The following is a 24518-nucleotide window of genomic DNA, read 5'->3' on the forward strand; positions in this document are numbered from 1 at the left end:
AAATTTTGTGAGTTATTGTAACAAAATCTAAACTACTTCTTTATTGAAAGCAATAAAAATCAGGATTGTGTATCCTTGGGAGAAAAGAGATTAGGGAGTGGAGCCCTATATCAACAATGAAATCAAATGGGGATCGGAGACCCTGAGTTGGGAAGATTACCAGGTTATGCCAGAAAAATGACCGGGTTATGCCGAAAAGGTCCTCGGGTTATGCCGGAAAAGGTCCACGGACTTTGCCGTGAAAGTCATCGGGTTATGCCGGAAAGGGTCCATGGGTTATGCCGGGAAAGTCATCGGGTTATGCCGGAAAGGTCCACGGGTTATGCCGGGAAAGTTATCGGGTTATGCCGGAAAGGTCCTCGGGTTATGTCGGGGAGGTCATCGGGTTATGCCGAAAAGGGTCCACTGGTTATGCCGGAAAATTCATTGGGTTATACCGGAAAGGTCCTCAGGTTATGCCGGGGAGATCATCGGGTTATGCAGGAAAGGGTCCACGGGTTATGCTGGGAAAGTCATCGGGTTATGCCGGAAAGGTCCACGGGTTATGCCGGAAAAGTCATCGGGTTATGTCGGAAAGGTCCTCGGGTTATGCTGGGGAGGTCATCAGGTTATGCCGGAAAAGTCATCGGGTTATGTCGGGAAAGTCATCGGGTTATGCTGGAAAGGTCCACGGGTTATGCCGAGAAAGTCATCGGGTTATACTGGAAAAGTCATCGGGTTATGCCGGAAAGGTCCATGGGTTATGCCGAGAAAGTCATCGAGTTATGCCGGAAAGGTCCTCGGGTTATGTCGGGGAGGTCATCGGGTTATGCCGGAAAGGGTCCACGGGTTATGCCGAGAAAGTCATCGGGTTATGCCGGAAAGGTCCTCGGGTTATGCCGAGAGTCAACTAGGGAGTGGGACCCTATACTGGAAAAGACTAACAGGTTATACTGGTAGCGACTAGGGAATGAGACCCTATGTTGGGAAAACGTAGCTAGAGACTGGGACCCTAGGCTACTATGATTTTGAATTTTTCTTCTTCTTTTCTTTTAATTCTTTCTTTTTCTTCTTTCTTTTTCTTTTTCCCCTTTTTACTTAACTTTTCATTTATTTTAGGAGAATGAATGAAGAATTTAAAAAAGGACTTTCCTTTTTCGGTCAACTTTTGCTGCATAACCATTTTGGCTTCTGCATACCTTGCTTTTATTGCACCTGCTTCTTGCAAAGTTGTTTTGGACTGCACCTGTTTTCCTATTTTCAAATCAAAGAATAATTTTTCAGTTTGAAACGGTGGTTGGTTTTGTGGCCTTGATTGTTTTGATTACTTGATCTCGGCCCGGATGAAGATCTCCATTGCCCTCTGGCTTTCTGGAACTTGGTTCTTTTCTAAACCTAGGGATCTTGACTTTCCAAAATTCCACATGATGATTAACCCGTATGGGGCTTGGCCTTTTTCATCTTATTTTGCCTTTATGGGCACTTGACTTTGGATTTCTTTCCCTTTCAAGAATTTTGACTCTGGAGCATCGGCCATTATGGCCAGTCGAGATCGACTTGATGCACCTGCTGAGGTTGGGTGCTTTTCTTGAATTTTAACTTTTGTCAACCAAAATCCTGTAAAACCAATCTTGCCAGCTTTTTTTGCATTAGTTTCGGAGGAGAATTAGACCGAAAGTGATTCAAAGAAAAGTAAACAAAGGACAAGATAATGAATTTAAACGAGATGTGTCCCTTTCGGGAAAAGGAAAGAAGGACTTATCTGGAGTGCATGCATACTTCAATAGACATGACATGCTTCTTGGAGTGGATACCCGATCTGCGCAACCATCCAATCTCCCATCATAACTTATACCTCAAAACCGAGAAACCTTGTCGGGACTCTATCAGTGTCGATAGTTGTAAGTGATTCCCTTTTCGATCAGTGGCGCCCTTTGCGGGTTTCATCAACTGACCTCTCTCATTTCATTTATCACCGGGCATTGCCTTACAGTGCCCGTGTGGGTTTTCACCAATAAAACTATCTTATTTTATTTCTCTCATTTGATTGTATCAGATCCATATAACCAACATCTTCACATTTTGAACATCTTTACCAATTGATCAGAAGGACTTTGAAAATGATTTAGGGTAAAAGAATTTGGGTTGAATTACAACTTTGGATCCTTTCAGGCGAACCATCGCCGAACCATTATAGATTCTGCCCCAGTTTTTACTTTTGTGGGAATATGGATTTTTGTTTTGGTGTGACTGAACCCCAGAGAGTGAGGCTACCTACATATCTTTTCGGAATCAAGTCGAACGTAGTTCAGAGAACTTTGTTTTTGATTTTTGATTTTTTTGACAAACATTTGCGGGTTCCAAAGAGGGTAATAAAAGAAAGGTAACCGGCACAAAGGGTTAGCAAAGGGTTAAAAGTGTTTGGGTAGAGAGAATGAAAGCCTTCGTCATCCCAATCAGAGAATAGCTGTACCGCAGAAGGGTTAAATGTAATACCTTTTGACCACATCTGCATTGACAATTGTTTTAGGGTCATTCCCTTCAATGTCGCCCAAGTACAATGCCCCTCTTGGAAATAATTTTCTTATAATGTACGGACCCTTCCAGTTTGGAGCGAGCTTTCCTTTTGCTTCCTTGTGATGTGGGAGAGTACGTCTCAGAACAAGCTGTCCCACTTCAAAATTCCTAGGCTATACTTTCTTGTTGTAGGCACGAGCCATTCTTTGTTGATACAACTACCCGTGGAAAACTGCGGCCATCCGCTTTTCATCAATCAGGGTTAACTGTTCTAGACGGGTCTTGATCCATTCATTGTCCTTAATCTCAGCTTCAACGATGATTCGAAGATATGGAATTTCAAATTCTATGGGTATTACGGCTTCAGTGCCATAAACCAATAGATAGGGTGTTCCCCAACTGATATGCGCACAGTTGTGCGATATCCCAACAATGCAAAAGGAAACTTTTCATGCCATTGCCTAGAAATTTGGATCATTTTCCTGAGGATCTTCTTGATGTTTTTGTTTGCTGCTTCAACAACACCATTAGCCTTAGGCCGATAAGGGGTAGAATTCCGGTGCGTGATCTTAAATTGTTCGCATACCTCCCTCATTTAATGACTATTCAAATTTGCAACATTGTCTGTAATGATAGTTTTAGGAATACAAAAACGACAGATAATATTGGAATGCACGAAGTCCACCACTACTTTCTTGGTGACGGCTTTAAGAGTGACTGCTTCAATCCACTTTGTGAAATATTCGATGGCCACTAAGATGAATATGTGCCCATTTGAAGTTTTCGGCTCTATTGGCCCAATGTCATCCATACCCCAAGCAACGAATGACCATGGTGCTGACATAGGATGCAGTTCTGAAGGGGGTGCATGAATTAAGTCACCGTGTACCTGACACTAATGACACTTTCGGACAAAACTAAAACAGTCTTTTTCCATGGTCATTCAGTAATAACCTACTCGAAGGATTTTCTTTGCAAGGACGTATCCATTCATATGGGGACCACACACTCATACGTTTCACTTTATTTATGATTCTTCCAGCCTCTTGGGCATCCACACATCTTAGAAGGTTCAGATCCGGATTCCTTTTGTACAAGACTTCTCCGCTCAAGAAGAAACCACTACCGAGCCTTCTAATGGTTCTCTTTTGGTCTCCACTAGCTTGCTCGGGATATTTTTTTATTTTCAAGAATCTTTTGATATCATGATACCATGGCTGAACATCTGGTTCCACCTCAATTGTATTGCAATAACCATGTCTTTCTCGGATTTGGATTTCCAATGGGTCAATGTGGACATTGACTGGATACGACAACATCGAGGCCAAAGTAGCTAGTGCATTGGCTAACTCATTGTGAAACTGAGGAATGTACTGAACTCGACGGATTTGAACCTCTTGCTAAAATCTTTGACGTGTTGCCTGTATGGAAGAAGCTTGACATCCGGAGTTTCCCATTCACCTTGACCTTGTCGGATAATCAAGTCAGAATCTCCCATGATTAACAATTCTTCCACATCCTGATCGATTGTCATGTTCATGCCCATAATGCAGGCTTCGTATTCGGTAGTGTTGTTCGTGTAGAAAAACCGAAGATAGGTTGTGGCCGGATAGTGCTGACTAGTGGGCGAAATCAAAATTGCCCCAATCTCGACACATTTTACATTCACAGCTCCATCGAAGAACATTTTCCAAGCATTAGTGTCTTCTGGAATTACCTCAACTGAATTTATTTCCTCGTCCAGAAAGTAAGTACTCAAAGGTTGATATTCATCATCAACAAGATTTTCAGCTAGGTGATCTACCAAGGCTTGAGCTTTTATTGCCGTGTGGGTGACATAGACTATGTCAAACTCGGTTAGGAGGATTTTGCATTTCTCTAACCTCCATGTGGGCATCGGCTTTTGGAATATATACTTCAAAGGGTCCAACTTGGTTATGAGGTAGGTGGTATAGGCCAACAAGTAATGCCTAAGCTTCTGAGCGACCCAAGTTAGGGCGCAACAAGTTCTTTCCAACAAAGTGTATTTGGCTTCATAACTAGAGAACTTCTTGCTCAAATAGTATATGGCCTGCTCTCTCTTTCCAGTCACATCATGTTGCCCGAGAACACATCCAAAGGAATTCTCCAAGACCGTCAAATACAAAAACAAAGGCCTTCCAGGTTCGGGTGGGACTAACAACGGCGGATTTGACAGATATTCTTTGATTTTGTCGAAAGCTTCTTGACACTCATCTATCCATCTAATTGCCGCATCTTTCTTCAACAGCTTAAATATGGGTTCACATGTGGAAGTCAACTCAGAAATGAATCTGCTGATGTAATTCAATCTTCCCAGTAGACTCATAACCATTTTCTTGGTTCTCGGAGGAGGCAATACCCGAATAGACTTTATCTTTGTTGGATCTAGCTCGACGCCCCTCCGACTGACTATAAATCCCAAAAGTTTCCCAAACGGAACTCCAAATGCACATTTAGCTGGATTTAACTTCAAGTCATACTTACACAGATGCTCAAAGAACTTTCTTAGATCCCGCATATGGTCGCCCTGCGTTCTTGATTTAATGATCACATCATCCACATACACCTCAATTTCCTGGTGCATCATGTCGTGAAAGATGGCAATCATAGCTATCATGTAAGTTGCCCCGACATTCTTCAAACTAAAAGCATGACCCTGTAACAGTAAGTACCCCAAGGTGTGGTGAAAGTCCTCTTTTCTGCATCGTCTTCATCCATCAAAACCTGATGATATCCAGCATAACAATCCACAAAAGACTGTATCTCATGTTTGGCACAGTTATCAACAAGGATGTGGATGTTTGGTAATGGGAAGTTGTCCTTAGGGATTGCTTTGTTTAGATCCCGATAGTCAACACACACTCGGGTTTTCCCATCTTTCTTTGGCACTGGGACCACATTAGCCAACCATGTGGTGTATCGGACCACTCGGATCACACCCGCTTTCAACTATTTGGTGACTTCTTCTTTAATCTTGTCACTGATATCCATTTTAAAATTTCTCTACTTTTGTTGGACAGGGGGATAACCGGGGTAAGTTGGCAATTTATGTACTACCATATCAACACTTTGTCCCGGCATATCATCATAGGACCAGGCAAACACGTCTTTGAATTCGAACAAAAGTTGGATCAATGCATCCCTAGTTCTTTCATCAGTGTGAATGCTTATCATGGTTTCCTGGATCTCTTATGAACTACCCAAATTAACTGGCTCAGTTTCATTTAAGTTTGGCTTAGGCTTATTCTCAAATTGTTCCAATTCTCGGTTTATTTCCCTAAAAGCCCCATCTTCATCGTATTCTGGTTCTTGATTCATTATTTCACAATTAGACAACATGTTAGGATTTGGGCATGAAGTCCGCAAGCATGTCATGTTATTTAAGTCCGCATTATTAGAACTAAAAGAAAAAATAAGAAAAATAACAAGAATCAGAAAGAATAAAGAGAGAGATTCATAGATGATGAAATATTAATTTCATTTCATTGAATTTGAAAATAGAAGGGTTTACATTGAAATTTTAAAGACAATAAACTAAAAGACATTCGAGTTACACCCTGAAATAACTCGGAATGCAAAAAAATGGCAAGACTGAACTACTAGTATTTCCACCTTACTGGGAATGGAGTAGCCTTCCAATTCTGAAGCTTGGCATTGGGCCCATATATTGCACCTCAGTAGTGCTTGAGCCTTCACCCAGCTCGACCATATGAGTCTCATATAACTTTTGCCTCATCGCCCCACAGATGTCTTCAATTTCTTCAGATGTGAAGGCCTCATCTTCTTCTTCTTCTTCTTCTTCTGTGTATTTTGGCTTAACAAATGTTCTGGCGAGATGCGAGACCGGCTGAGGTAGAACCCACCCATCGTTCTTACGTTCTTTAGCCTATTTCACGTCAGCTTCTGTAGCTTGGAAACCGATACCAAAGAAGTTATCACTGGCAGTCAAGGTGATGGGCTCCGTAATGCCTTGCAGAAATGCCCCGAGCCCTTTCCTGGGCTTGTAGCCATACTTGATCATCTTACTGGTAACCATGATTGACGCGTTAGACAAGAAGGGTTGAGGAAACAGGGTTCCTTCCTCACATTGGTCTGCGACCACAATCTCAAAAGCTTGGTAGACTATCTACTCGCTACCTTCTTTAGCCTCCAGACATGGGACCGATGGGTCCCTGTAAATTGACTGCTCATCTTCTCCATGATCCACGATTTCTTGGTATTCATGCTCAAACTTAACCATCTGGTGTATAGTAGAAGGTATGACCCCTGCCGCATGGATCCAAGGCCTTCCTAGAAGAAAATTGTAGGAGGTGTTCATGTCTAAAACCTGAAATGTCACTTCAAAATCCACAGGGCCGATGGTTAGGATCAAATCAATCTCCCATATCGTGTCCCTTTTGATGCCGTCAAATGTACGCACGCAACATTGTTGGGCCTGATCCTTTCAGTCCCAATTTCCATTCTTTGTAGGGTCGAGAGAGGCAGATGTCAACCCTAGATCCGCCATCCAACATAACTCTTTTTACTTAGTACCCTTCACACTTAACAGTCAGATGAAGAGCTTTGTTGTGGGCAGCCCCTTCTGGTGGCAAGTCATTTCGGTTGAATGAGATCCAGTTGCTCAACAGTGGTTTCGATCAGAACATATGCTTCATGTGAGCACCTAATTTTTGACTATTTTGAATTTTCATCACTTTTTAGCATGTAAATATATTTTAAGTTTAATCTACATATTTTAGCTTTTATTTCACCTTTTTATAAGTTTTATTTATGAAAATTGAAAGTAAAAAAATAGTTATTTTTAGAGTAGTAACTTTTATTCTAGTTTAATTTTGAGTTTAAAGGTTTCAATAATTAAATATTGAGTAAGTATTGTCATCTTGCTAGTTTAATTTAGTAGGAGTGATATTTCTATTTTATTTTTGCATTGTTTCACTTTGCCAAAAAAAAAAACTAAAAAAATATAACTATAAGAGTTAATTGGCACCTCCTTTTTTGTCTTCTTCCAAAAAAAAAAATCCCTCTAATCCCTTATAACAAAAATTCACGAAATTTTCTCATGAGAGTGACACAGTGCATTTCTAATTCTTGCGGCCTTTCACTCGTGCATTGGTCACGTGATTTCTCACACTAAACGATATAAACACACACACACATCTGGAGGAGAAAAAAACCTAGCAATCCTTTTTTAAGTTTGACGCCGCAGGAGCACTCGGTCTTCTTTCTCACAAAAATATCAACTCCACAAAATACAGTTCCTTCCGCCACCAAACAGTCAAAATTCCGCTCCAAAATCAATTTATTTTCTTATTTAAAACTGCTAAGAACCAGCCTTTTAAAAGCAGAACAAATGGATCTTTCATCTCTTCTCGTGTTTTGAGTTTGAAGTAGTCAGAGATCTGACTTGCGAGTACGCCGTTGAGGTCGCCGTTTGAGGTCTACTGGCGACGAGTTTGTGTTCAACTACAACATTGCTTTCTTCTTGTAAACCAGTTGGAAAATCTTTATATATTGAAAGGTTTCAAAGTTTACAGGTCAGTACATTTCTTTGAGTTGATATCTGTTTTTTTGTTAATACAAAAACGGGTGTTTGGTAATTTTCTATTTCTAATCACATCTAATTGAGTAGGTGTTCTATTTCTTGTGAATTTTCCATTCCAATCATACTCCCGTTGAGTTTTTGTGTTCGTGTGTGTGTTGTCTATAGGTTGTTCTTTTGAGTGCCCAGAAGTTGGTATTTGTTGATTTTCTAAGTTGAACACATCCATTTTATGTCTTTGCTACATTTCTTTGATTCTCTTTTTATTTTGTCTATTTTGTTTCTTTTGATTAAGTTCTACTGGGTGTTTTATAATTTTGTTTGGTGTTCATTTATTCATTCTGTGGTATTTTAGTATAATATGTTTTGCTTATCTCATTACAATTTCCTTGCAGCTTTGTCATGTTTATTAGTATAAGTGTCGTTTGAAAGATGCAGTATAAATTATGGAGAAGTACAAGGCCTTGCAATAATTCCAAACATAGAAAAATAGTTAATGCACATCGTAGTTTGCTTTAGGCGCATAAATAAAATTATCGTAACTATGGGTACGGTTTCCATGGCATGGTCACGATACAAAAATTCCAATTCGGGTGTGCATTTCATGTGACCCGACCACTTCGAACAATAATTAAAAAAATAAATAATAATAAACATGTTGTAAATCGTGGATGCATTTCATGTGACGCGATTTGCAATGTGTACTAAAACTACAAGTGTACAACAATCGTGACTTGTTCAAGAAATAATTCCATAAATAATTAAAAATCGGTTAAAAAGTAAAAATGCACAATTGGTTTAAAACATGTAATAAATCAGATAATGAGGTCAATTATTAATAGTTGAGCGACCGTGCTAGAACCACGAAATCCGAAAATTCCTAACACCTTCTCCCGGGTTAACAGAATTTCTTACCTAAATTTTCCGGTTTCGCAGACTTTTAAATGAAGTCAATTTTCCTCGATTTGGGATTTAAAATAAACCGGTGATTTGGGATGCCATAATAAATATCTCAACTGGCGACTCTGAAATAAATAAAATAATTCTATTTCGATTTATGTCAATTTAATTGGAAAAACTCCCCTTATATCCCCTTTCAGATATAAAAAGGAGCTGTGACAGCTCTGGCGATTCTGCTGGAGATAAGAATCCAGAACTTCTGGTTGAAGATTCAGAATTCGAGCTTAGAATAACTATTATAGTTGGTTTTTATTTATTATCTGATTTTTACGTGTTTGATCCTAATGTGATAAATGTCGCTTTTTACCGCTTTGATATTGCTTGGATTGTATATAAGCTGTTACAAAACCCTCTTCTCTGTGAGTCTTCTAAATCATCTGGGAAGTGTGCACTTCGTGTGACTTCTTTTCTGTTAGAGTCATACTCCAATTTTAGAATGAGGTTCGGACAAGTTGCAAAGCCGGTGAAGCTTCTGTATTTTCGGTACGTTGCCCCCGGCTCGAGTTGTTCGCTCGGGTAAGCCAGGTTTAGAACAATACACCCAGGTTTTAAACCTAGAATAACATAACCTCATGCCGGATCCCTAGTAGGAACACTTGTTTGTATCACGTGCCTTTAACTTTGGGGACTCAACACAGTGGTTGGGTCCGTCTAGGACAGGTGTACCCAAATGAAAAGACCATCCTAATGCATCTTACGTGTTACTTGCGTATCTGTCTGTTTCGGCTTGCATGTTGACTGACTTCTAGAATAGGGAAAGAAAATAAAAAAAAGGGAGGGGAGGAAAAAAAAGAAAAAGAAAAAGAAAAAAAGAAAAGAGAATGAGAGATAAGTATTTGATGTCACGACCCAAATCCCGGTCGTGATGGCGCCCAACACACTACTAGGCAAGCCCGACCATTATTCAACACTTAACCCAATTTATCAAAAATAGCAGAAAAAAATATCAATTAAGCAAGATTAAAGTACTGAAGATTTTAACAAAATACACAATATAATCTCACTAGGACCCGGTGTCACGAATCTGAGCCTCTAGAATATAGAATATCATCCTAATACATGGTATATCCAAAGTCTGATATGCGGAAATAAAGAGATATGATAGGAGGGAGAAGATCAATGGTTGCGAACGCCGTGCAGCTACCTCGATACTCCCAGAGGCTGGATCTGCTGATCAACTGGATCTACTGAGCCTGAGACTGCTCTGGATCTGCACACAAGGTGCAGGGAGTAAAGTGAGTGCTCCGACCCAGTGAGTAATAAAAGTAACTCCAGTCCGAAGATAGGAAAATCCAGTAAATACACAAAGTAAGCTAAAATTCAAATATACAGCAACATATGGAACTGAGCAGCTAAACACCAGTATAAATACAAATACATGAATACAATGCAATGCATATGATGGTACATTCCAGTACCCACTGCGGCGTGCAACCCGAGCCATCCATATTTATTTATCGTCGACGGCGCTCACTGGGGGTGTGTACAGACTCCGGAGGGGCTCCTACAGCCCAAGCGCAATATCTTGGTCAGTCATTGTTACTTGACCGGTCAGCCATTGTTACCTGACCAATTTATATCATACAGTGTCATTGTTACCACTATTTCAAGTATATCAGCAGTGTCATTGTTACCACTATTTCAAGTATATCACACAGTGTCATTGTTACCACTGTTTCAAGTCACTTTATAATCAGTCCAGAAAATAATATAATAAGCCCCTTGGGCATTTACAAAACAGAAGTTCCCAGCCCGGAATACATTTAAAAATATCATTTAAGTTTTCAACACTTAGAATTATGGCTGAGTTTGCAAAACAGCATTTAAAACCTTGGACTGAAATTAAATGATATGCAAATCATGCTAAGCAGTAATATCAATCCTCGAAGGATTTTACAAATCGGCACAAGGCCCCAAACATGGCATCAAGCCCCGTAATATCAATGAAGTATGTGTATCAATCACCAGTATAGTATAAACATCACATGGGATGGACCAAGTCACAATCCCCAATAGTATCCGACCCCGCACTCGCCATGGAGTGCGTGTCACGTATCAATATAGCGTTACGATGTGAAAGTCCGGGGTTTCAAACCCTCAAAACAACATTTACATCTATTACTCACCTCTAACCGGCCGTAGACTAGTCCGCAATGCCCTTTCCTCTTGAATCGACCTCTTCGCGCGTCGAATCTAGTCAAAACCACAACGAATACGTTACAATAGGCTAAGGGAATATAACCCAATCGAAAAGACTCGAAAAATGTCGAAAATCCCGAAATTAGCAAAACCCAAGCCCCGGGCCCACGTCTCGAAATTCAGAAATTTTTACATCAATACGACCCTTATCTCGCCACGAGTCTATACATACCAAATTCATAAAAATCGGAGTTCATTTGACCCCTCAAATCACCATTTAATTCTCTTAAGTTTCAAGCCCTAAACCACCATTTTTGTCCATAAATTACTTGAGTTTTCAGCTCTAATCCATGTATTTAACTTGGAAATAAGTAGAAACAACTCACCTTTGATGCTTGATGAAATCCCCCTTGAAATTCTCTCCAAAATAATCCAAGCCAAATGAAAGAAATGAAAGAAATAAGCCAAATCCGTGTTTAAAAGAATCTGCCCGTGTTTCGTCTAGTTGTACCTTGCACTTGTGCTATACAAGTTGTACATCCTATTAAAATTGTTCTTTGTCGGACACCTTCTGTTTAAACACCCATAACGTCTTGTATAAATATCCAAATCACAAACGGTTTGAAGATTTAGAAACTAGACTCAAAGATATTTAATTTGATAGGTTGTACACCATATAACTCTTTATATATCCCGGGATATGAGCTTCTAAATCGGCTCCATGAAATCAGAAAATTTCTTGAGAAACTGCTCCACCAGTCATCTTCAATCAATCATAACTTTCCCTACAAATGTCCAAATTACTATTTCTTTAGCTTTCTGGAAACTAGATACGAAGGGCCACAACTTTCGTTTTTGAATCATCTCAAAATTCCTTGTAGATCAAAAGATATAGGCCTCCGAAGTACGCTCCACGATTGCAGTCCAAAGACCTTCTGCAGAAAATTGCAGCAGAAATTTCTGCAGCTTTTTCTTTTCTTTTTGGTCCGAATTTCATTCCGTTAAACCTTCCGAAATCCACCCGAGGCCCTCGGGACCTTAACCAATTATATCAACATGTCCCACAATATCATTCAAACTTGTCCCAACCTTCGAAACACCCAAAATAACATCAAAACATCAAATCATCATCGGATTCAAGCCTATGAATCTCACGAACTTTCAAATTCTATTTTTGATCAAAAACCCAACCAAACCACGTCCGAATGACCTCAAATTTTGCAGACAAGTCCAAAATGACATAACGAAGCTACAACAACTCTCGGAATTCCATTCTGACCCTCAGATCAAAATCTCACCTATCAACCGGAATTCGCCAAAATACTAACTTTACCAATTCAAGCTTAATTCTACACCGGTCATCACAAAAATATTCCGGACACACTCCTAAGTCCAAAATCACCTAACGAAGCTATCCGAACCATAAAATATGCATTTCGAGCTCTCTAACACATAAGTCAATATTCGGTTGACTTTTCCAACTTAAGCTTCCTTAAAAGAGATTAAGTGTCTCAAACCTTTCCAAAATCATTCCGGAATGACTTCAAATTTTGCACACAAGTCACATTCGACATTACGGACTTGCCCCATCTTTCGGAACCGCATTCCGACCCCGATATCAAAATTTCCACTTCCGGTCGAATTTTCTCAAAAACCTTCAAATTTCTATATTTAGCCAAATGACTTCAAAATGACCTCCGGACATCCGAATTCACTTCCGATCGCACTCACAACTCTAGAATCACCATACAGAGCTATTCCCAGACTCGAAATCCCAAACGAACTTTTATAACACTGAAATGCCTTCCAACCCAAATTTATGAAATTCTTCTAAAGTACTAACTTTCACAATATACGCTGAAATGCTCACGGGTCACCCAAAACCAAATTCGGACATACGCCCAAGTCCGAAATCATCATACGAACATGCTGGAACCTTCGGATCCCAATTCCGAGGTCTTTTACTCAAAATTCCAATCCTAGTTCATTTCTTCAATTTTAAGCTTTCAAAATGAGAATTTCCATTTAGATTTGACTCCAAACTTCCTGAATTTTAATTCTGACCATACACTCAAGTCAATATACCTGAGATGAAGTTGCTCATGGCCTCAAACTGCTGAATGACGCGCCGGAGCTCAAAACGACCGATCGGGTCGTTACATTTGACATATTCTGAAACTCTGCCGAAATTTCTTTAAAAAAAAAGGAAAAGTCATTTCAAAATAAGTCATATTTTGTTGCTGCGTCAAAACTGACCGAGCTACGCGGGTCTGATTCTCACCGGATGTAAGATACGTAGGCAAACCTCATCAGTTCCGGCCCACAATTTTCAAAAAATGCAAAAATATTTTCCTTTACTTCCTACCTTAGAAAAGTCTTTCTTTGAGATTAGAATTTTCAAAAAATCCGAAAATATTTTCCTTTATTTTCTTCTTTGGAAAAGTCTTTCTTTTAAACCCAAATTTTTAAAAAAATACAAAAATATTTTCTTTTAATTTCTTCTAAAAATCCAAAAAATATTTTCATTCTTTTTTCGAAAGTTGAAAAGAAAATTCAAGATTCAAAAATATTTTCTTTAAAAGTATTTCTTTCATAAAGTCAAAAGAAAAGTCCAAAAACCCAAAAATATTTCCTTTCTTATTTAGAAGTTTTTCTTTCGAAATCCCCCCCCCCCCCACCAAAAAAAAAAGTTTGAAATTAAAAAAAATATTTTCTTTCTTCTTTAGAAGTCTTTCTTTAAAAAATTTTGAAAAAAAATAAATCAAAAAACCGAAATAAAAAATTCAAAAAATATTTTCTTTCTTCTTTAGAAGTCTTTCTTTTCAAAAATTCCCCCCCAAAAATTAAAATAATAAAAATATTTTCTTTCTTCTTTATAAGTCTTTATTTCAGAAATTTTAAAAAAAAAATTCAAAATCCAAAATGAAAAAAAGTTAGTTTATTTTCTTTATTCCTGATCTTCCCAAACTACGCAAGATCTGATTCATGTTCCCACATGATACGTAGGCAACCTACATCATGTTCGATCAACCATTAAAAATAAAAATGAAAAAATGAAAAAAAATGAAGAACAAAAGTGAAAAAATGATGATAATAATAAGGACCAATTGAGTCCATTCTAACGTGTCTTTTGTTTTGAATTGTGAAGAAAGTTTGAGGTGGTCGGTTTGTGGTAAGAACACAACCCAAGATCCAAGGAGAAATGGTAACTGACATTGAAGCTGTTGCGAGTGCTCAAGAGACTCAGGGTCAGAGGGTTCAACAAAAGTCTATTGTGGTTGAGGAAAATAGAATACTGAAACAGCAAATGACCGAAATGTGTCAAGCATGGGCCAATGGCCAAGGACAGCCTTGTCATGAATCACAATTTGCTACCCAGTAAGAACAATACCACTCTCCTAAGTACCACTCGTACCGATTTGATCTTCATGCAAAGATTGAGAAGCCTGCCCGAAAGATGGCACAGGAAAAAATGATCCAAAGAGTGAAAAGCTTAGAACGACAGTTAAAAAACATGCAAGGATTGGCAGGTCAGAAGAGTATTGCCTTCAAGGATCCATGTATGTTCCCCGACGTCCACTTGCCACCTGGTTTCAAGACTCCCAAATTTGAAAAGTATGATGGACATGGAGACCCCCTAGCCCACCTGAAAATATATTGCAATCAACTAAGAGGTGCGAGAGGAAATGAAGAATTACTGATGGCTTATTTTGGGGAAAGCCTTACGGGAGTAACCTCCGAATGGTTTATGGATCAAGACACATCTCGCTGGTATGTCTGGGATGACATGACACAGGCCTTTGTCAAACAGTTCCAATACAATATCGACATCGGCCCAGACCGCAATTCCGTTTCAAACATGAAGAAGAAACCAACTGAAAGTTTCAGGGAATATGCCGTTAAATGGAGGGAGCAAGCAGCCAGAGTTAAGCCACCCATAGATGAACACGAGCTAATCATTGTCTTCCTTCAGGCTCAAGAGCCAAATTATTTTCAAAACATGATGTCCACAGTGGGCAAATCCTTCTCGAAAGCAATCAAAATGAGAGAAATGGTACAAAATGGTCTTAAGACAGGCAAAATTATAAGTCAAGCAATTCTTAAAGCCGCAACTCAGGCTGTCCAGGTTGAATCTGATAATTTTAGTGACACGAATGAGATGGATGAAGAAATCATGATAACATCAGGGTCGAGAAGAGCTCCTAGGAGAACATCTCGAAGGTATGACCAGCCTCGTCTGTTTTTCGATGATTCCCCTGAGCACTATTATCCACCTCAGAACCCAAAATACTCTGTTGCTCCACCTCAGTATGTTGTCTAGCCACAAAGACACCCAAGAAGGCCAGCACCAGCACCGCATCTCCACCAGTCTCCACAAAATTTTCAAGTGCCCTATTACTCACATCCAAGCTAGGGGTATAGAGGGGAACAAAGGTTGAAAGATAACTTTACACAAATAGGAGAGTCCTATGCAAGCTTATTTGAGAAGTTAAAGCATTGTGACATGATTGCACTCATTCCTCTAAATTATGTGGACCCACGTGCAAGAAGCTTTGACCCTTATAAAAAGTGTGAATACCATTCCAATGCCCAGGGGCACAATGTTGAAAGTTGTCGGGATTTGAAAAGAGAAATAGAAAGGATGATCCAGGAAAAATTGATCGTGATCCAAGATAGTGACACCCAAAATATCACGCAGAATCCTTTACCTGCACATAATGATGCACACTTTGTGGGGATTATGCCTAGTGACATGGAGTATGAGAATCCTCTCGGGAACTTGCCAACTGAAATTGGAGAAAACCATGGTGATTCTGATGAGCAAATTTGTGGTTAAATGTCAAGCTTAGCAATTGAAAAGTCATTCTCTCCTCACTAGGAAGGAATTTTTGTAGTTTGTTTTGATGTTTTTTCTATTATCTGGGTTATTTCAGGGTTGTGATCCAGATTTTATTTGTTTTATTGAGTCAAACCCTTCCATCCCTCTATTCTCTTTGTGTGAGTCTTATCTGCATGTTTTGTTGCTATTTTCATTCGCTGAGTTATTTTAGGGTTGTAACTCGGATTTTAGGTTGTGTGTCTTGTTGTTTACTCAATAAAATAGAGTTTTTTCTTTTGTGTCATTCCATGCTCAGTTCTTTTCCTGCTAGTTCTAATGACATGACATGCATGCGGAATTTGGCTAGATCTTAGAAAATTGATTTAAGGTTGAATTAGATAACTGAAAATTGGAATTAAGGTCGAGTAAAATTCACCTTCAAATCATTATGGAGATCGGGCTTGAGGATATTGAATCAATTGAAGCTTGGTCAAAGGTTTGACATTAATGGATGGAAAGTGTCTTTCGACCACGAAACACCAAGAAGACGGATATTCTCATCAATGATGTGATCACGAAAGGATACTATCATTAGCATTTTCGAGGCTGGGAGACCCTTTTTCTGCTATCCAAACACTTTATATCCTTCACTACCCCTTTTGAGCCTGTGTTATTTTCTTTGACCAGCCTCTTTTGGAATTAAATTTAGAGTCAAGATTCAAAAAACAAAAAAATGAAAAAAAAGAAAAAGAAAAAGAAAAAAAGTCCATGTCCCAAGAGTACAAACTGGGGCAATTCTTAGAAAGTTCAAGTGAAAAAAAAATGAAGAGGAAAAGAACTGGCAAAGGTCCATGCCCCCAGAAAATAGAAGCTGGGGCAACTTGTTTTGAAAACAACAAAAAAAGACAAAAGGAAAAAAAAGGACAAAGAATAAGAAAGAAAGATGAAAAACAAAAAAAAAATAAAAAAAAATAGTTAGGTCAGATGTTTGAACTACGTTCGTCCTGATTCCTTAAAAAAACGGATACGTAGGTAGCCTCACGGTTAGGTCCAACCCAAATAAGAATTCAAAAAAAAAGAAAAAAAACAGTATCTAAAACTGGGGCATAAGTTTGTTTTAGTTTTTGAAAGAGTCGATTCCAACAGTTGTAAGTGTACAACCCATCATATTGAGTCTACTTTGATCCTTCTTGCCGTCCTTTCTTTCCAAACCTATCCAAAACCCTTTCAAATAAAGACCTCCTGATCAGCCTTCAAGAATGCCAAGAGGCGCATGTAATGAGCAACAATTGTCACACGACATAAAATACTGTCAAGTTGCTCACATAAGAAAGAAAATGAGAGAGTTTTATTAGTGAAGACCCCCACTGAGCACTGTAAGGCGACAATAAGTAAAGATAAATAAATAAGAGAGACTTGTTGGTGAAAATCCCTGGGGCGCCACTAGTCGAAAGTGAGTCGTGAAGCTGATGCAAAGAATTGGCACGAACAAGCCCGACTTCAAAGGTCATAAGAATGGTAAAAGGGAAGATTGGATTAGTTTGATAGATCAAGCCGTTAAGTCCAAAATGCATGTCATGATCATTAAGTCTAGTTAGCGCAATTTTTTTTTAAAAAAAAACAAAAACTCTTCCCTTTGTCCTTCCCGACAGGGGCATTTCTTGTTAATATTGTTTCTTTGCATCATTGTGTCCTTCACTCTAAGTCCGTCCTTGTCAAAACAAGCAAGAAAAGATTTCAAAATCTACTACCGGCTTTTTAGTTGCATAAAGTAAATTTGGCCAGCCCACTCAGTTGTTACTGTTAATATACCTTGAGGATTCATGCAAAAGATTCCCCAAAAGACTCTTGTCGGCGTACTTGGTGCAAGCAAAGATAACTGGTGACTCTCTCTAACAGACAAATTGCTCAAAAAGCAGGAAGTCATTCAAGATATCAGAAAAGGTCACCTAAGAAAAGATCTCCCGCGAGAAAAGGCTGATTGAGCTACAAATACAAATGGTACTGGGTGTGAAACAATTAGGGTTGATGCAGAGCAAAAGTCTCTTAAAGCCGACTCAAGCTGATTGCGCAGGAGCCAAGCTTCCCAAGACTCAAGGCCACAAACCGACCATCATTTTCAAAACTGACAAATTTTTCTTTGTGCGAAACAGGAACAAAGTTGTGCAAGAAAAGTTGTTCAAAAAAAAAGGAAAAATACAAAAAAAAGAGAAGAAAAGAAAGAAAAAGAAAAGAAGAGAAGAGCCGACAAAGGGAAGTTTCTCAACTCTTAGCCTTTATTTGTCTTGCTAATGCGCATAAAATGTTCCCATTGCACTCACATTTTTCCTCCTAGGGTAAAAAGCCCTAGTTTGATGGATTTTCTCCCAATAGAAATCTTAGTCTGATGAATTTTTCTCCTAAGATAGGAAACCTAGTCTGATGAATTTTTTGCTAGGATCGAAATTTTAGTCTGATGAATCTTTCTCCTATGATAACAAAAAAAGGGAGACCTAGTCCGATGAATTTTCTCCTAGGATCGAAATCTTAGTCTAATGAATATTTCTCCTAAGATAGGAAACCTAGTCTGATGAATTTTCTCCTAGGATCGAAATCTTAGTCTGATGAATCTTTCTCCTAAGATAACAAAAAAAGAGGACCTAGTCTGATGAATTTTCTCCTAGGATCGAAATCTTAGTCTGATGAACTTTCTCCTAAGTTAGAAAACTTAATCTGATGAACTTTCTTTTAGGATAGATGTCTTAGTCTGATGAATTTTTCTCCTAAGATATAAAAACCTAGTCCGATGAACTTTCTCCTAGGATAGAAATCTTAGTCTGATGAATATTTCTCCTAAGATACCAAAAGAAAAAAGAAAAAAAATGGACCTAGTCTGATGAATTTTCTCCTAGGATCGAAATCTTAGTCTGATGAATCTTTCTCCTAAGATAGAAAACCTAGTCTGATGAGCTTTCTCCTAGGATCGAAATCTTAGTCTGATGAATCTTTCTCCTAAGATAGAAAACCTAGTCTGATGAACTTTCTCCTAGGATAGAAATCTTAGTCTGATGAATTTTCTCCTAGGATACGAAGCCTTAGTATGATGAATTTTTCTCCTAAGATAACAAAAAAAGGAAAAAAACCCTAGTCTAATGAATCTTTCTCCTAGGATAAACGTCTTAGTCTGATGAATCTTTTTCCTAAGATAAGAAAACCTAGTCTGATGAAAGCATTGGAGCAATTTGTTTAAAAGAATGATTTTCTCAAACACCAAAAAAAAATTCTTGGTTCGTTTTAGCATAAAGTACGCAATTCCCTAGTCTCCTTTGCCAACGTAGGGTCTCCATTCCCTAGTTGATGCCAACATAGGGTCTTCACTCCCTAGTTGATGCCAACATAACCTGATGCCAACATAGGGTTTCCAATCCCTAGTTGAATTCATTTTAGATATGGGGTCTCCACTCCCTAATCTCTTTTTTCCAAGGATACACAATCCTGACTTTTATTGCTTTCAATAAAGAAGTAGTTTAGAATTTTGTTACAATAACTCACGAAATTTTTCTAGTGAAAACTGGGGCAGAAAAATTTGGTTCGTATGTTTGTTTTGGTATCTGAGCAGGTTCTACATTGAGGCACAGGGTTCGAGACAACCAAAATAAGGAGTCTCAATCCAGAATAAAAGAAAAAAGAAGAAAAAGAAAAAGAAAAAGAAAAAGGAAAAGAAAAAGAAGTGAACTCAAAGTGAAGAAGCGGAGAAAAGATGTGGATTGCTCAAGACGTGATTGAAGTCACAAGCTTTGCATCTCCCGCCTTGATCCGAGAAGTTGAAAAAGGAATGAACCAATACATGCAGATAACAAGCATCAAGATTCAGATCAAAAATTTGCATGAAGAAACATTTAAGACTCAAGATCAAGTTTCAGAATACTTATAGATAGGAATCTTGTAACTTGTAACTGATAGGCTTAGTTAGTCTTTTTAATTTTGGTTTTTGATGTAATAACAAGATCACGGACCGGAGCCTCGACGGAACATCACTCGACTCTCGAACTCATCATTCCATGCTTTTTGAACTACACTCGACCTGATTCCCTTATAACCCGGGATATGTAGGCTGTCCAAAATCAGGACTTGGTTGCACCTTTTTCTTTTATTTTCTTCCTTTTTTTTTTGAACAATGATATGGTCAAAAATTAGTCACACGACTCACTTTATCTTTGCTTGAAAACTCTTCATGTTTCAAAGCAAATAGGGGCAGCTGTGAACACCTAATTTTTGATTATTTTGAGTTTTCATCACTTTTTAGTATGTAAATATATTTTAAGTTTAATCTACATATTTTAGCTTTTATTTAACCTTTTTATAAGTTTTATTTATGAAAATTGAAAGTAAAAAAATAGTTAATTTAAAAGTAGTAGCTTTTATTCTTATAAAAGAAAGAAAAAATTTCAAAAATACATTTTTTCATCTAGTCTAGTTTAATTTTGAGTTTAAAGGTTTCAATATTTAATATTGAGTAAGTATTGTTATCTTGCTAGTTTAATTTAGTAGGAGTGATATTTCTATTTTATTTTTGCATTGTTTCACTTTTCCAAAAAAAAAAAAATATAACTATAAGAGTTAATTAGCACCTACTTTTTTGTCTTCTTCCAAAAAAAAAAGATTCCCTCTAATCCCTTATAACAAAAATTCACGAAATTTTCTCATGAGAGATACAGTGCATTTCTAATTCTTGTGGCCTTTCACTCGTGCATTGGTCACGTGATTTCTCACACTAAACGATATAAACACACACACACATCTGGAGGAGAAAAAAACGTAGCAATCCTTTTTTAAGTTTGACGCCGCAGGAGCACTCGGTCTTCTTTCTCACAAAAATATCAACTACACAAAATATAGTTCCTTCCGCCACCAAACAGTCAAAATTCCGCTCCAAAATCAATTTATTTTCTTATTTAAAACTGCTAAGAACCAGCCTTTTAAAAGCAGAACAAATGGATCTTTCATCTCTTCTCGTGTTTTGAGTTTGAAGTAGTCAGAGATCTGACTTGCGAGTACGCCGTTGAGGTCGCCGTTTGAGGTCTACTGGCCACGAGTTTGTGTTCAACTACACCACTTCTTTCTTCTTGTAAACCAGTTGGAAAATCTTTATATATTGAAAGGTTTCAGAGTTTACAGGTCAGTACATTTCTTGGAGTTGATCTGTTTTTTTTGTTAATACAAAAACGGATGTTTGGTATATTTCTATTTCTAATCACATCTAATTGAGTAGGTGTTCTATTTCTTGTGAATTTTCCATTCCAATCATACTCCCGTTGAGTTTTTGTATTCGCGCGTGTGTGTTGGTCTATAGGTTGTTCTCTTGAGTGCCCAGAAGTTGGTATTTGTTGGTTTTCTAAGTTGACCACATCCATTATGTCTTTGCTGCATTTCTTTGATTCACTTTTTATTTTGTCTATTTTGTTTCTTTTGATTAAGTTTTACTGGGTATTTTATAATTTTGTTTGGTGTTCATTTATTCATTCTGTGCTATTTTAGTATAATATGTTTTGCTTATCTCATTACAATTTCCTTGCAGCTTTGTCATGTTTATTAGTATAAGTGTCGTTTGAAAGAGGCAGGATAAATTATGGAGAAGTACAAGGCCTTGAAATAATCCCAAACATAGAAAAATAGTTAATGCACATCGTAGGCGCATAAATAAAATCATCGTAACTATTTGGTACGGTTTCCATGGCATGGTCACGATACAAAATTCCAATTCGGGTGTGCATTTCATGTGATCCGACCACTTCGAACAATAATTAAAAAAAAAATAATAATAAACATATTGTAAATAGCGGGTGCATTTCATGTGACGCGATTTGTAATGTGTACCAAAACTACAAGTGTACAACAATCGTGACTTGTTCCACAAATAATTCCATAAATAATTAAAAAGCGGTTAAAAAGTAAAAATACACAATATGTTTAAACATGTAATAAATCAGATAATGAGGCCAATTATAAATAGTTGAGCGACCGTGCTAGAACCACAGAACCCGAAATGCCTAACACCTTCTCCCGGGTTAACAAAATTCCTTACCTAGTTTTTCTGGTTTCACAAACTTTTAAATAAAGTCAATTTTCCTCGATTTGGGATTTAAAATAAACCGGTGACTTGGGACACCATAATAAATATCCCAAGTGGCGACTCTGAAATAAATAAAATAATTCCATTTCGATTTATGTAATTTTAATTGGAAAAACTCCTCTTATATTCCCTTTTGGATAGAAAAAGGAGATGTGACACTTCATTAAGGGTCTTTACCAACACTTTCTGATGCTCATTTGAGCTTATCAGTAGAAACAAGAGTGAGACCTGAGAGGGAGACTTCCGGAGTTGGTCAATTACATCGTAGTCCGAGGCTTTCATTTTTTGAAAGAATTCCTCTGCCTCCTCAGCACTAACTGGTTTTTTAAGCAGAAAACGCTTTTATTTGGTTTTGTTCAATTCCTTCAAGTTGAGGTATTTCCTAGACGGGTTTGTTTCATTCACTTCCCCCATGATTTCTTTTCCCTTGTACGTCACCACTGCTTTGTTGTAGTTCCAGGGGACTACAATGGGGGTCATTCATGGGCTTTTGTGGTGCACGACTGATAACCACAGGCTCATTCAGCCTGGGTGAAATTAGCGGCCCTCGCGCCACATAAGTCCCCTTTGGTATGTATATCTTAGATCCCTTGTTTAACTCGAACCTTTTGGGGGGACTCAACACGAACTATTCTTTTCTTGGGGCCCTGGGAACATATAGAACGACATCTTTGGGAGGTACTGCCCCGGTCTTGGTTTCCACAACCTTTTCTACTCTTTCAGGAGTGAGATTGTTTTTCTTCTCATCTTTAGCTTGCTTTGCTACTGTTTTGGGCTTATTTTCAACATCGGCAATAACAATGATAGCTTTCAAAGCCAGGTCAAACTCTTTGTCTTCACAGATCATCCCAATAACCGGCCCGTTATTTTGAGCTGGTAATGGGTTGTTGGTTACATTGGGGACCTCTTCATCCCTTAGCACTACCCATTTTTGTTCTATCGGGTTTTCAACCGCCCTTTTTAAGGTCCAACAATCCTCAGTGTCATGCCCTTCTATCCCTGAATGATAAGCACATTGGGTACCGGGTCGGTAGGAGGGTGACTCTGGATTTTGCCTGTTTGGTGGTACGGGTTGCAGCAGACCCATTTGGACCAACTTTGGGAAAAGGCTAGAATACGACTCACCAATGGGTGTGAAGTTGGTGTTTCTGGGTGGCTCACGGGCACGGGCGTTATATGGAAAGTTATTTTGTGGGGGACGGGGATTGTATGGAGCTTGGTGAGGAGGGTTATACCTGGGAGGTGGAGCTTGATTCTGGTTATACTATTGTTGTGGCCGAGCGTATGGTTGGGCATTCATAACTGCGTAGGGATGAGGAGTCATGGGATATGCCGCATCTTGGTGAGGGTAATACTGTTGCGGGGTGTTTTAGGAGGAACCAAAGTAACCTCCCGGGTTGACGGGGGTTTCTCAAACCTGAGGCCATCATTGCCACTTCTTCTTTCCTTTTCCAGTTTGTTGCGCCTCCTGACCCGGTCTGGATTGCTTGAGAAGTAGCTCTTATAGCTGACTGGCTCCGGATGTGACCCGTTTTCAAACCATTCTCTACCATTTCCCCAATCTTTATGGCTTCTACAAATGGCTTGCCCATAACGGACATGATGTTTCGGAAGTAATCAGTCTCTTGGGCTTGCAGGAAGACACTAGCCATCTCGGTCTCATCCATTGGGGGTTTCACTCTGGTAGCTTGTTCATGCCACTTGACGGCGTACTCTCGGAAGCTTTCTGAAGACTTTTTCTTGAAATTAGACAACAAGTTTCTATCCGGGGCTATGTCCACATTGTACTAGAAATGTCTGAAAAAGTCTCGGGCCAAGTCATCCCATATGTGCCAGCGTGAGATGTCTTGGTCCATATACCATTCGGATGCAATTCCAACTAGACTCTCCCCAAAGTAAGCCATTAGGAACTCTTCTTTTTCGCCTGCTCCCCTCAACTGATTGCAATACCTCTTCAGGTGAGCTATGGGGTCCCCATGTCCGTCATACTTTTCAAACTTGGGGGTCTTGAAACCGATGGGCAGATGAACATACGAGAACATGTACAAGTCAGCATAGGAGACACTCTTTTGACCACTCAGGCCTTGTATGTTCTTGAGACTTTGTTCTATGTTTTTCATTTTCTGAGTGATCTCATCTTGCTCGGGATTCTTTGCAGTTCTCTCTTATCCCGCGGTAAACTCATACCGAGGTTGTTGAGGGTAAGAGTTTGTGGTGAAATGAGCCGTGTCCGATGAAAATGTTGGTATTTGGAAAGTAAAGGATGACGGCTCAAAGCTTGGCCTGGGTAATGTTAGATGTGCCGTGGCCGAGGTTGGTGGTGCGGCGAATATGTTTGAGGCCACTCCAGAAATTAGTGCCTGGGGGCGAACCTTAGAAGGCGTTCCGGCGAAATGGGCTGACATGGTGGGGTATTCAAGTGGGGTGTTTGG

At 38.9% G+C, this 24518-nt stretch overlaps 1 long non-coding RNA gene across 1 annotated transcript; it reads left to right on the plus strand.

Moving 5' to 3' along the window:
- The first annotated feature begins 7596 nt into the window (after window positions 1-7596).
- On the plus strand, window positions 7597-20303 carry LOC138870060 (uncharacterized). The gene is made up of 2 exons (XR_011400279.1): window positions 7597-8051; window positions 9157-20303. It is a non-coding gene; the product is annotated as an uncharacterized lncRNA (long non-coding RNA).
- The last annotated feature ends 4215 nt before the right edge of the window (window positions 20304-24518 follow it).

Source organism: Nicotiana sylvestris, chromosome 6 (assembly GCF_000393655.2).
Source record: "Nicotiana sylvestris chromosome 6, ASM39365v2, whole genome shotgun sequence".
Classification (NCBI taxonomy): Eukaryota; Viridiplantae; Streptophyta; class Magnoliopsida; order Solanales; family Solanaceae; genus Nicotiana; species Nicotiana sylvestris.